The sequence below is a fragment of the Leptinotarsa decemlineata genome, unplaced genomic scaffold, assembly GCF_025532065.1.
Source record: "Leptinotarsa decemlineata unplaced genomic scaffold, Ldec_3_MD MMD2_P_RNA_scaffold_4, whole genome shotgun sequence".
Taxonomy (NCBI): Eukaryota; Metazoa; Arthropoda; class Insecta; order Coleoptera; family Chrysomelidae; genus Leptinotarsa; species Leptinotarsa decemlineata.
In genome coordinates, this window is record NW_027412531.1 from 5,590,673 (window position 1) to 5,603,519 (window position 12,847).

Here is a 12,847-nt window from a genome sequence, read left to right on the forward strand (position 1 = left end):
GTATGTATGTTTGTTAGTATGTTTGTAACTTTCAAGCTCGGGATCTGTATTGACAGAATTATCGGCATTCTCGGCTTGATCTATTCGCGGGCAGATAGCGCTGTACGTAACCTCCTTGACAGGTTGTTCAAAAGAAAATCAAAATAAATGAATATAGTTTAAAAAAACTAAAAATCACGCTTTTAAAGAACATCGAACTAAAAAGTTTAAAATAAATATAGTTTGAAAAAACTAAAAAACACGCTTTTAAAGAACATCGAAATAAAAGGTTAATTTTTTTTTTTTAAATACCTAAGCTTAAAACATCAATCGAAAAATACTAGTATTATTGTGAAAAAAGCGTGGGCGCTTGGTGCCATATTTTTTGTATATCTAGCGCCCACGCTTTTTTCACAATAATACTAGTATTTTTCGATCGTTATTGTTTTAAGCTTATTTTAAAAAAATAACCTTTTAGTTCGTAATTCTTTAAAAACGTGTTTTTTTTTTTTTTTTAAACTATATTTATGGGTTATTTAGATGCTTCATATGGTCGAAACGTAACTAAATGCGACCTAAAAATCACGCAAACCCGTCTATTCATTCATATATCCTCACTCTACTACCTAAATGTAGGTATAAACCAAAATTATTTCAAATTCACCATATCAATCTCATATATTTCGTTCAGAGACCCTATTGGGTATAGAACATTTCAATCACAATGAACAATAATAAAGTTTTCATCCTAAAAAAGTAACCTATTCTTTTACAATCAATATGCACAATCACAAATATACAGGTTGTAATTAAATAAGTGTAAAACATTTGAGGTGATTCCTCATTAAAAAAAATAGGATCTTTCATATAAAAAAAATTCATTGGAGCATCCCTTGTTAAGATTCAGCCCCTTAAAGAGGGTACATACAATGTGTATAACAATTTTTTTCACAAGCACTAAAAAAGTTACAATATTGAAATTAACCTGACCTTTAGTACTACCAAAATGACAATTAGCCAGAAATTTATTTGTGTCACCCCATGGTTGTAGGGGGTGGAAAACGCAACCCCTAAAATTTATTTCCAATGAAACTTTTTGTCTTATTATTTGTTTACCATTTAAAAATTTATTTCCGATAGCCTGTTTCATTCTAAACAAAAAATGTCTCTTGGGTTTTTTGCCCAAAATAAACCAGTTCGCAGCAAAAAATTATTGTAGTAACAACTACAGAGATACATCGACATAAATGCGAAAATACGAAACTAATCTATCCAGTAGGTCGCTATTAGCGATAGTGACAATTAAATTGGTATGACGCTGTCTGTTTGTGAATTTTCTAAATTGAATTAATACTTTCTTATTAGTCAATGGGCTATGCTTGAAGACTGGCAGTAAACAAATCTAAAGCAAATGGAACTTCAAACGTTCAAGCCAGTCTCTATATACCTACACAGTAGGTTTAATGGACTGACGCCTATCAGAAAACAACTACTCCCCTGGCTAATACCACGAAGGGCGTTGGATTATATCAGACAGGCGTCAGTGCAGGAATCTTCACAGAAAATGTCCTGCATATGCAATTGGCAATACAACTGAAAAAGTCGACCTTCAATTATGGAACGGGCACACTTGCAGACCGGTTGCACGGATGAGTGGCTAATAAGCCCGAAACCGATATATGTGTTTTATGCATGATGGGGCTCCCGCCCATTTTAATCAAGTAGCACGTCAGCATTCAACTGAAACATATTCAAATCAGTGGATAGGTCGAGGAGGACCACAGAACTGGCCCGCTCGATCCTCGGATCTCAAACCTCTCGATTTCTCTATTTGGGGCCATTTACAGCATTTGGTTTATCGTACTCCTGTCTACTCACTGATCCATCTGGCTCCTTTTGAGATATTTGAACAAACTGACTTCTGTCCAACAAGTAGGCTGAAGTCAGTTTTGCAGCTGTGCCCCTTATTCCACCCATTCAGAGCTTCTTGAGCAGGGAATTTCATCAGAACCTGTAGACATTTTATTTTTGAGTTTTTGTATTATGCATCACTGCATCACTGAAAAGTATCAAAACGATCGAGTTAGGATTGGATTTTCTTGTGAAATTAAAATTAAGAATTTCGGGTATTGACTCTACTACTTTTTTGGAGCCTCTATAAAGAAATTGTTGAACAAGCTTGCTAATTTCAGAGGATTAGTGATTTCTTTGAAATTGTGTACAATTTTTATGTTATATTTTGACGTTTCTTTATTTCTAAGTGTATTTATGATTTTCCACAATGTTTTACTTTTGTTGTCCGACAAAGGACTCACAATGGGTACTTCTCTTAGCCCCTACTAGGTGAAATTTTCATGGACAACTTAAAAAAAAACTATTTGACAACACTTTCAAAAACTTCATTTACAGGTACAGACATGTAGACTATTATCTGCTCAAATTAGACCAAAGCATGTACTCGGGACTAAAGGTCACGAAAACTGGCGTCTAAATAATGTTTTTCCTAAGATCCATCATCGTTTCTGAGATATAACGATTCAAAAAGTTGGAAGAGTTGTAATCATATGCACACGTTTCCACGCCACCTTTGAGGTAGTGTATTTAGCGCGTTTCTTTAACGTGGTTTCCCCGGTTGGCCTATTCCACAGATTTGTTGTGATTCTTTTCAATTTGAAACTATTGAATAATAAAAAAATTGGCAAGGATTGGAGATGACAAAAGCGGTGTGAATTAAAAAAAATAGGAAAATTTATTCGTCTGATTCATAATTCTATAACACTTCTGCTTCCTCTTCTCCTCGTTTTTCTTCTTCATCATGGGTGCAAGTAAATTGCACCCATGATGTACCTACATGACGTTTCCTCGTTGGCATTAAACGAATCCTCAACTGTTGGTGATTATATAATAATAATCTTTATTTCAAATAGAAATCCTAATATACAAAAATTTCAATAATAACTATTACATTAATTATTTGATTAAATGAATGAACATCTGCTGTTACTGAATACAATAGTTTGTGGAACAATAATACATATACAAGATGAATGCCATTTTTCATTGATGTACCCCAGAAGATTGCATTTGAATGAACTTAGTATTACACTATCCTTGATATGAATGGGTAGATTATTATATTGAATCAACCCTTTGTGAAATAAAGAATTCATATCTTTTTTGTAATTGGTTTTATTTACATGAAAGTTTGAATCTCCTCTGGTCTGGTAATTGTGAATTTGATTGTTGAATGTGATAAATTGATTAAAATATGAAGGTAACTGTCCTTTCAACATTATACAGGGTGTTTGGTAGCTGGGTGCAAACCTTTAAGGGGGTGATACACTAGCCCATGTAGAACATATTCATACAAACATTTTTATTTTCTAGCGCGTTTTTTATTTTTAAGGGAACTTTTACGATTTTTAGTACAAAAATCCAAAATTGGTTCATTAAATGCTAATAACTTCGAATCTTAACAGAAATGTCCGGTTTTTTTAATTTATTTTAATAATCTTATGTGTCCCCAATCGTACTAAAGTAGTTTGAAGCACCATTGTTTCCAAAAAAGTTATGTACAGAGCATTTAAACTTTACAAAAAAAGAAAGAAAATAAAAAATCTGACCTTTGATGCCAATTAAAAAAATAAATAAAATACATACAGGTGTTCCGACACCTTTAAAAACATGCTTAGTTATTGCTCTTTCGTTTGAGGTATCATTTACCTAGCTAAGTCTTAAACTTTTTTGATTGGGGTACCTGAACCAGTTAAAGGTCGTAAATATGGATTTTGTGGAATTAAAGAAAAAAATGTTTTGTACTGTAAAAATTTATTGTTGGTGTTCAAAATGTCCTCCACCATTGCGTATACACTTTCTGCAACGATTTTGTACTTCAGTTGTGGGTACTTTCATTTGCATTTCCTGTTTTATAATTTCAAACGCTGCCTCTATTCGCTGAAGTAATTCTCTCGTGGTGATTTCTGTTGTTTATACGAGTTCTTTCACCCGACCCCACACAAAAAAATCCAACGGAGTCAGGTCGGGCGATCTGGCAGGCCAGGGGATGGGTCCGTCTCTCCCGATCCAGTTGCCAGGAAAACAGCGGTTCAGGTGTTCGCGGACGCTTACAGCCCAATGTGCTGGGCATCCATCTTGCTGAAATGTGATCGGCCTGTCCGTGTCCAATATTGGCACTTCGGCATCATAGAGTAACATTGGCAAGTCGTTTATCATGAATTCGAGGTAATTTTGTCCATTCAAATTGTCAGTCAAAATATGTGGGCCAACCAATGTGCGTCCGATGACCCCAGCCCACACATTTATTGAAAATTGTCTTTGGAAAGAAATCTGAAACAAAAATGCAATAAATTTAGTTAATTTAGGTAATTAAACACGTTTGAACATGGGTAATAAAATAATAATAATGAAAATCATTTATTTACCCTGGGAAGCTGGCGCCGAAGAAATATCTGGCGATGACCAGGAAAAATCTACGCCTTACAGTAGGATTTCTGACTGGCCACTGTCAGCTAAGGAAATACCTACATAATATGGGGCTAGTGGACACACCTCTATGCAGGATGTGTGAACAGGAAGATGAGACTGTCAGGCATGTCCTGTGCGAGTGCCCGGAGTTATCGTCAATAAGAGAGTGTGTGTTCGGCGAGTCTTGGCCTACACCTGCCGATATAAAGGAGATGTCTCCCAGCGACCTGTCCACCTTCCTGGAAAGAACAGGATGGACGACGACCTAGGAGGACAACTCCTTGGGAGGATGTACAATGGGTCACATGTGGCCTAAGTGCGTGGGCTTACACTCACCCTCCCTACTCTACAGATACAGAGATACAGATTTATTTACCTGTTTTTTCCAATTTGGATTGCTGTACTTATCAGCACATTCATGAAGGTTGTGGAAATTAGTAATTCCTTCCCTGGAGAACTTCGATTCGTCAGTCCAGAGGATGGACTTTGAGAACCACGCGTCGTCAATATCTGCGTTTAGCAAAAAACGGCAGAACCGTATCCGTCTCGCCGGATCCGTTTCCTCCAAGCCTTGCACACCCGTGCCGTGAAACGGATATTTCTTTTCGTTGTGCATCGTACTCCACACTTTCCATATCGAAAGGTTTAAATCTCTCGCTACAACTCTGATGCTGGTGGTAGGATCCGCTTCGAAGGCTGCGAGAATTTGCTCCTCAACATTGACATTATGTCTTCCTGGATTTACTGCAGGTTCAGCATGATGAATAACAGATTCAGACAGCCTACGATATGTGTTAGAAAACACACGGACGTTAGGCACCCTGCAATAAAATTACTCATTTTTAACGTCTTTTGAAGGTGAAAATGGCAAAATTTAACTACCGCTACAATTAGAAATTAATTTACCTGCGGTTCGGGTAACGTTCTTAGTACAAACGTCGTGCCAGAGATGAGTTACCATCAGCTCTGCCATACATAAAAATGATATCGGCTTGTTCACGACTCGTAAACTCAGCCATGGCAGCACACACAACAAAAAGTTCGATAGTCCAAAATAAACAACACCTGCAGGAGCGAAAGGCTACAACAGAACACGATGAATTACAAAAATGGGGAACACAAAACCAACGTCTACTCGCAACTCGAAAGGGCAAAGCAGTGACTAGAGAACTTGTTTGGCCAACCAAACCGACCCGGCGAGGGGTCCAAGATGATTACTCAACTCAGGTACCTAAAAATTGATAAACTCAAAAGCAAGTTTATGGCCCTAGCATAAGGTCTAAATCAACAACAGAATGCATTCCAATTAATGACTAGCTTCAGGTCAAATTCTTTGTTGTAAAATGGCACCGGCCTTTGTTCAGTTTTCTCTTCTTTCAAGTTGGGCTAAGTTTCTTATTATTCCATGTAAGTCTAAAAATAATATCGCATATTGCTTTAGGATTTTCGTTTAAAGGTTTTTGAGCTAAATTTCATTTAAATTACTTTTTTTTTATTTTTCAAATATCCATATTTACGACCTTTAACTGGTTCAGGTACCCTAATTAAAAAAGTTTAAGACTTAGCTAGGTAAATGACACCTCAAACGAAAGAGCAATAACTAAGCATGTTTTTAAAGGTGTCTGAATACCTGTATATATTTTATTTATTTTTTTAATTGGCATCAAAGGTGAGATTTTTTATTTTCTTTCTTTTTTTGTAAAGTTTAAATGCTCTGTACATAACTTTTTTGGACACAATGGTGCTTCAAACTACTTTAGTACGATTGGGGACACATAAGACTACTAAAATAAATTTAAAAAACCGGACATTTCTGTTAAGATTCGAAGTTATTAGCATTTAATTGACCAATTTTGGGTTTTTGTACTAAAAATCGTAAAAGTTCCCTTAACAATCAAAAACGCGCTAGAAAATAAAAATTTATACCCTGTATATATGAAAATCATTGAAAGATAATGTAATCGGGTTTTTAATGGATTCCATTTCAGAACAACTAACATTGTATCAATAGGAGTGGACTTCTTGGATTTGAGAATGATTTGCATTGCTCTATTTTGCAATTTTTGTAATACAGTTAGAATCTAGTAACGACAGTAAACTTGAACAATATTCAAATTGAGGTTGTTGACCGTTATAGATCTAGATAGAGATAATTGTTGACGTATTCGTAAAAGAAAGAATTATTTTGCTATGAACTTAATTGAAATGGCTTTTGAAAGTGATAACTTTATCTATTTTGAAGCCAAGATATTTCATTTTTATCAGTTCGGACTTCCATTGTCTAATATAATATAGATTGATTTGAAATTCCTGAAAAAAAATTAATCAAAAAGTTGAAAAGATTAACCGAAAATAACAATTTTATGAAACAAAAAACTGAAATTACAAAGAAATAACATACAAGCAACAACCAAAAAAATAAAAAATTGAAATATTAATAAAAGCTGAAAAACTGAACAATTAAAAAATATTAACAAAAAATGAAAAATTAAAATAAAGGATTCCAAACCAAGTTACGTCACGATGTTTCGATTTTTAGTATCTATCCACAATTGTCTTCGGGTGATAACTGGACTTATTCCTCCGAGATCTGACTATTTATAGGCCATTCGAGTGCTATCACCTATCCCCTCTTCCCACTCTCCGCTTCATTGTTTTTAGCGGGAGATGGTCGTTTTTTCGCTTGATTAGAGGTTTCCATATGTTACGTATCTCTACGATAGCTTGACTAAATGCGTTGTTGGACAACATCTACGCGGCTTCTAAACCATTGTTCCTCTTTGTGGATGATTTCAGCTTGAGCCCACTTGATGTTATGTTGATGAGTCCAAACATGCTCTGCTATTCCGGATTTTCTGGTTTCTCCTCGCTGTGTGTGTTTCTTGTGCTCGGAAATGCGAACTTTCAATGGCCTCTTAGTTTCACCGATGTATGATTCTCCGCACACGCAGGGTATCCGGTAAATGCAATTCTTGGAATCCCAGTCCGCGTTTGGTGGCCTGGTTTTCGTGAGACTGCACCACAGATTTTTTTTTGAAGGTGATTGACAATGTTTCTTGATGAATTTCATTAGTTCGAACTTCCATTGTCTGATATTATATAAAATGATTTGAAATCCCTGAAAGAACTAAAAAAGAAGAATTAAAAATTAAAGAACAAGATTAAGAATGAATAGCTGGAAAAACAATTATATTAAGCAAAAAAAAGAAGGACGTTCCGCTCAGACCGATCATCAGCTTATTCAGAGACTCGGCTACACAAAACTTGTCCAGATTTTTACTCTCCATAATACAACCATTACAAGGAAAAACATCGTCTTTTGTGAAGAATGGGAAATGTTCCACAATTTGGGTTATTACAGCAAATGGAAGTTTGAACAAAATAAAGTTGAGATTAATTAATGAGTTTTCCAAATTCACCTCAAAAGTATTCAAATTGATGTTTCAAATGTTGGGTTTTAATGTTTGAAGGGATTTGTTTCTAATTCACATATTGGCAACAGCGCCTATATCAAGTTGAAATAATTTATACGTACCTAGATATTCTACTTTATAAAAGGAAAATTATCTTTATAAATCAACAATTAAGGCAAAATATAAATTATGGTTCAATACCACCTCCACAAGCCACATAAACAACAGTTGTTTTGTTATTTATTTATAAAGAGGAAGATAGGTTAGGTGCACAAAATATCATATGTCACAGAATGTCTCAGAACTCGGAACATAAGTAAACAAAACACCACGCCTCTGAAATATGTCATATTTTTTTGTCTCATACATGTAACAGATTCATTGTCCTTTATTATCTATAACCGATGTTGCCAAATGGTGAAATAGAAATGGATCCCTTTAAATAATAATAATAATAATAATAATGGTCTTTATTGGGTAAATATAACATCCAAAAGGCGAAGTTCAAAACTGCAGTGTAGCACACTACAGGTTTGTTCTACCACTTAACCTCCTTTATTTCATTCCTCTTTTTTAAGTATTTAAATAATTTTTTAAAGGAAAAGGTTGAAATGATAAGTTTAAAATGCGTTGTTTTAAAGCTTTTTTATGAAAACCACATTCAAGGTATTTTATCGAACTACTAGAGGCAATTGAAGTCACATATGAAGATCAACGAATCAGTTTCGACGTGGAAAGCCTTTATACCAACGTTCCGGTAGAAGAAGCACTCCAAATCATACAGAGGAAGCTATCCGAAGACGGGGACCTAAAATATAGAACGAATTTATCTATAGAAGTAATTATGGAATTGCTAGGATGATGTGTGCGAAACTGTTATTTCCAACTGAAGGACGAATTCTTTACACAAGATGAGGGACTTTCACCAGTCATAGCCAACATATATATGGAGTGGTTTGAAAATCTGGCCATTGAAGAAGCTCACAAGAAACCTCGTGTCTGGTTGAGATACGTTTATACCACCTTCGTAGGAACTTCCGTAAGAACTTCAGCGTAAGAACTTCCATCACTTTCACAATGGAGAAGGAAGTCCACGACGAATTGCCTTTTTTAGACGTATTGGTAAAGAGGACCGACAGTAAATGGGAAACATCTGTATACCGAAAATCCACTCACACGGGACAGTATTTGAACCACGAATCCAACCACCATCAATCGACTAAAAGAGGAATCATCAAAACTCTATTAGACCATGCTTTCGGACTTCAATACGAAGGAAGGTCTCGAGAAGGAACTAGACACCATCAAAAATGATCTTCAACGAAATGGCTACTCAAAAGCGATGGTGGAACAGACTTTTGCTAAAAGACAGCAGGAGCCCCGAAAGGATGAGAAGCCGTCACAACCAGTGCTTGTACTTCCCTACATCAGACGATTATCGGAAAAGATACGAAGAATTGAATCCTACAACATCAAAATCTTCTTCAGATCCGGAAACACCATCCGTAGCAGCCTCACGCAAACCAAGCCACCAAACGCGAACTGCGATTCCAAGAATTGTATTTACCGGATACCCTTTGAAACTAAGAGGCCATTGAATGTTCGCATTGCCGAGCACAAGAAACTCACACAGCGAGGGGAACCAGCAAATCAGGAATAGCAGAGCATGTTTGGACCCATCAACATAACATCGAATGGTCCCAAGCTGAGATCATACACAAAGAGGAACATTGGTTCAGGAGGAAATTCAAAGAAGCCGCATACATGTTATCCAACAATGTATTCAGCCAAGCTAGCGTAGAGATACACAACATATGAAAACCCATAATCAAGCGAAAAATTCCCAACTCCCGCCAAACGGTCATCTCCCACTAAACCAGTGAAGCGGAAAAAGGAAAGCAGAGATAAGTGAAAATACTCAAATGACCTCTAAATAGTCAGCTCACGGAGGAATCAGTCCACTGAAGACGATTGTGGATACTAACAAACGAAACGTCGTGAATTAACTTGGCTTGGAATCTCTTAACTTTTTTAATTTTATTTTCCGTTCAATTTGTTTCTTTTTTTACTTGTATTTTATTTCACTATTATTTCATTTCAAGTTTTTTTGCTTAAAATAATTGTTTTTTCAGCTATTCATTTTAAAACTTGTTCTTTAATTTTTATTCTTCTTTTTTAGTTCTTTCAGGGATTTCCAATCATTTTATAATATCAGACAATGGAAGTTCGAACTAATGAAATTCATTAATATATATGCTAAACTGTTCATAAACGGCCACTTCTAATATTTTTTCCAAAGGTGGTAGAGTATTTAGGACGATAGTTACTAGAGTCATGAATTATATTACCTTTTGGTACTGGAACTATGGTAGATACTCATTTTTAGTTGAAGCGGTATTTCACCAATTGCTGAGGATGTAATAAAATTCAGTAGGACATGTCTCGTAACCTGAAAAATACTTTTAAAAATTTTGTTGTTGAGAACATCAGAGTTGCATTTATTGTCCAAACTATTAATGATTCATATCAATTCACTCAAGTTTAACTTTCGAAAGCTCGGAAATTTGCAATTTATGACTGGCAAGTCAGTGTTTTTCCATACTAATGATGGCGGAATATTTGATTTTATTTTCAAAATACTATCAATAAAGTATGAGTAAAATCTCTCTGCTTTTTCAAGGTCGTTACTTGCAACAATCGTCAATCACTAACTTGATGTTATTTGTTATCGTATTGATTTTTGATAATAGAAACACTTTTCTCTATTCAGTTTGTATTCCAAACATTCGTAATGTAATTGAATCAGATATCATTCACAGGATTGCTACACAATATACTTGTGATGCACTGTTTGAAACCTTTGGTGTGGTAATGAATATTACGACTGGAGTTTTATCCCAACACCTTGACACGTGTTTCAATCACCAAGTGATTATCTTCTAGAGGAAGATTGAAATTGAAAGGAAAATTAATCTTCCTCTTGAAGATGATCACTTGGTGATTGAAATACGTGTCGAGGTGATAAATTGATTAAGGTCAAGATTTTCAGTGTTACGATCTTCGTTCGGTTTTGAAAGCCGTCGTGGTTTGGAACTGTATCCTAACGTTTCGCCAGCACAAGTGGCTGGCTTCTTCAGAGGTCTATTCATCCTGATGGTTCACCGATGACTCGTGATTTCTAGTTCTTCAGCTGTATTTATGTTGACACAGGTAACCCGCCTAGTTGGTGCGTTGTTATTGTTATTACCTGTTACATTGCGTTGCACTGCTGCCACCTTAGCATCTTTCAGTATGGAATTCCAAATCCGGTTGAGCGTTATCGCCTCCTCTTTTCCACCGAAAATTGCAACAGAAAAGAGGAGGCGATAACGGTTAACCGGATTTGGAATGTAATGTAACAGGTAATAACACTTCGGCCACCCGTGGATTGCGCTACCTATCGGGCGCGTCCCCAGGTGGCGGATAGGTGGACGGCCAAGGGGCTGGAGGCCCTGTACGGGAAGCCAATGTGGCATTATGGATGGCGTCGTCGGACTTCTGGTCAGTGGCCGAAATAAGTAGGGTGAGGGAAACTAAAACCCCGCAAAAGCCTTTGCAAAACATGCTACCGTGGACCAGCTTACCCAAGCTAAGTTGTAAGGAATCGTGCCGACAGCTGAATATCCGCAGGGTGATATGCGATCACGAACGATCCCCTTGGGGAACTGGGCGAAACCTCATTGTAACCAGCCTACCTCTGGTAATGCGCGGCTCTGCCAGATATGACCAACTATTCCCTAGCTACTCGTGGGAACACACATGAATGAAACATGGGTAGATGTAGAGGTGATGTAGATTGGGGTGGACAGAAATGTCCACCCCAATCTACATCACCTCCAAAAGCAAGGGCACTTCCTGAGGCGGGCGCCAAGAGCTCCGCCTGGAATAAATGCAAGCTGCCCCTGCAGAAAAGCTCTCTTACTTGTGCATCTCCACGGAGGGTACCCCAAGAACATTGAAGAAGCACCGCAATGACAGTAATATCGCTGCACCTTCCAAAACCTTCGCGGAGGCCACTGTGAGACACCTCAAGGTTGCCAAAGAGAGTGTTTGTTCGGCGAGTCTTGGCCTACACCTGCCAATATTAAGGAGATGTCTCCTAGTGACCTGTTCACCTTCCTGGAAAGGACAGGACGGGCGATGGCCTAGGAGGACAACTCCTCGGTAGGATGTTCCATGGGTCACATGTGGCCTCAGTGCTGTGAGTCTACACTCATCCTCCCTACTGTACAGATACCAGAACACTTCGGCCAATAAACACGCACCACCTAGAAAGGCGGGCTAACTGTATCAACATAAATACAGCTTATGAACTAGAAATCACGAGTAATCGGTGAACCACCAGGATCAATAGATCTCTGAAGAAGCCAGCCTCTCGTGCTGGCGAAACGTTAGGATACAGTTCCAAACTACGACGGCCTTCAAACCCGAACGAAGATCGTGACGTGTCGAGGTGTTAAAAATAACGCGGTGTGGTGAATAAAACTCCAAAAATATTTGCTATACAATATAGTAAATGAAAAAAAGGTAAAATTTCATTTACATGGAACACTGTCATCATCACTGGTAGACATCCGATGTTTAGCTCAAAACACTTACCTTATCGGATCTTCAGTACCAAATCTGGATAACATTTTGAAAAAAACAGTCAAATCATTCATAAAATTACGACTTTATGTAACGAATGAGTTTGATCTACTTATGTCATCGATGACAGTACGTGATGACATTCATTTGCTCATTTGATTGAATCCCAGCTATAGTAATCTTCTTTAAATTGAAAGGAATATATTTTTAGGAGAGATTATTTTTGGGGAAAGAAAGGTTTTGGCTTTTTACTTTCATATAAACATTGAATTACACGAAAGAAAAATACTTTCATTTGAACAATGAACAATACAAAAACACTTTTTTCGTTTCGCCGTAAGATA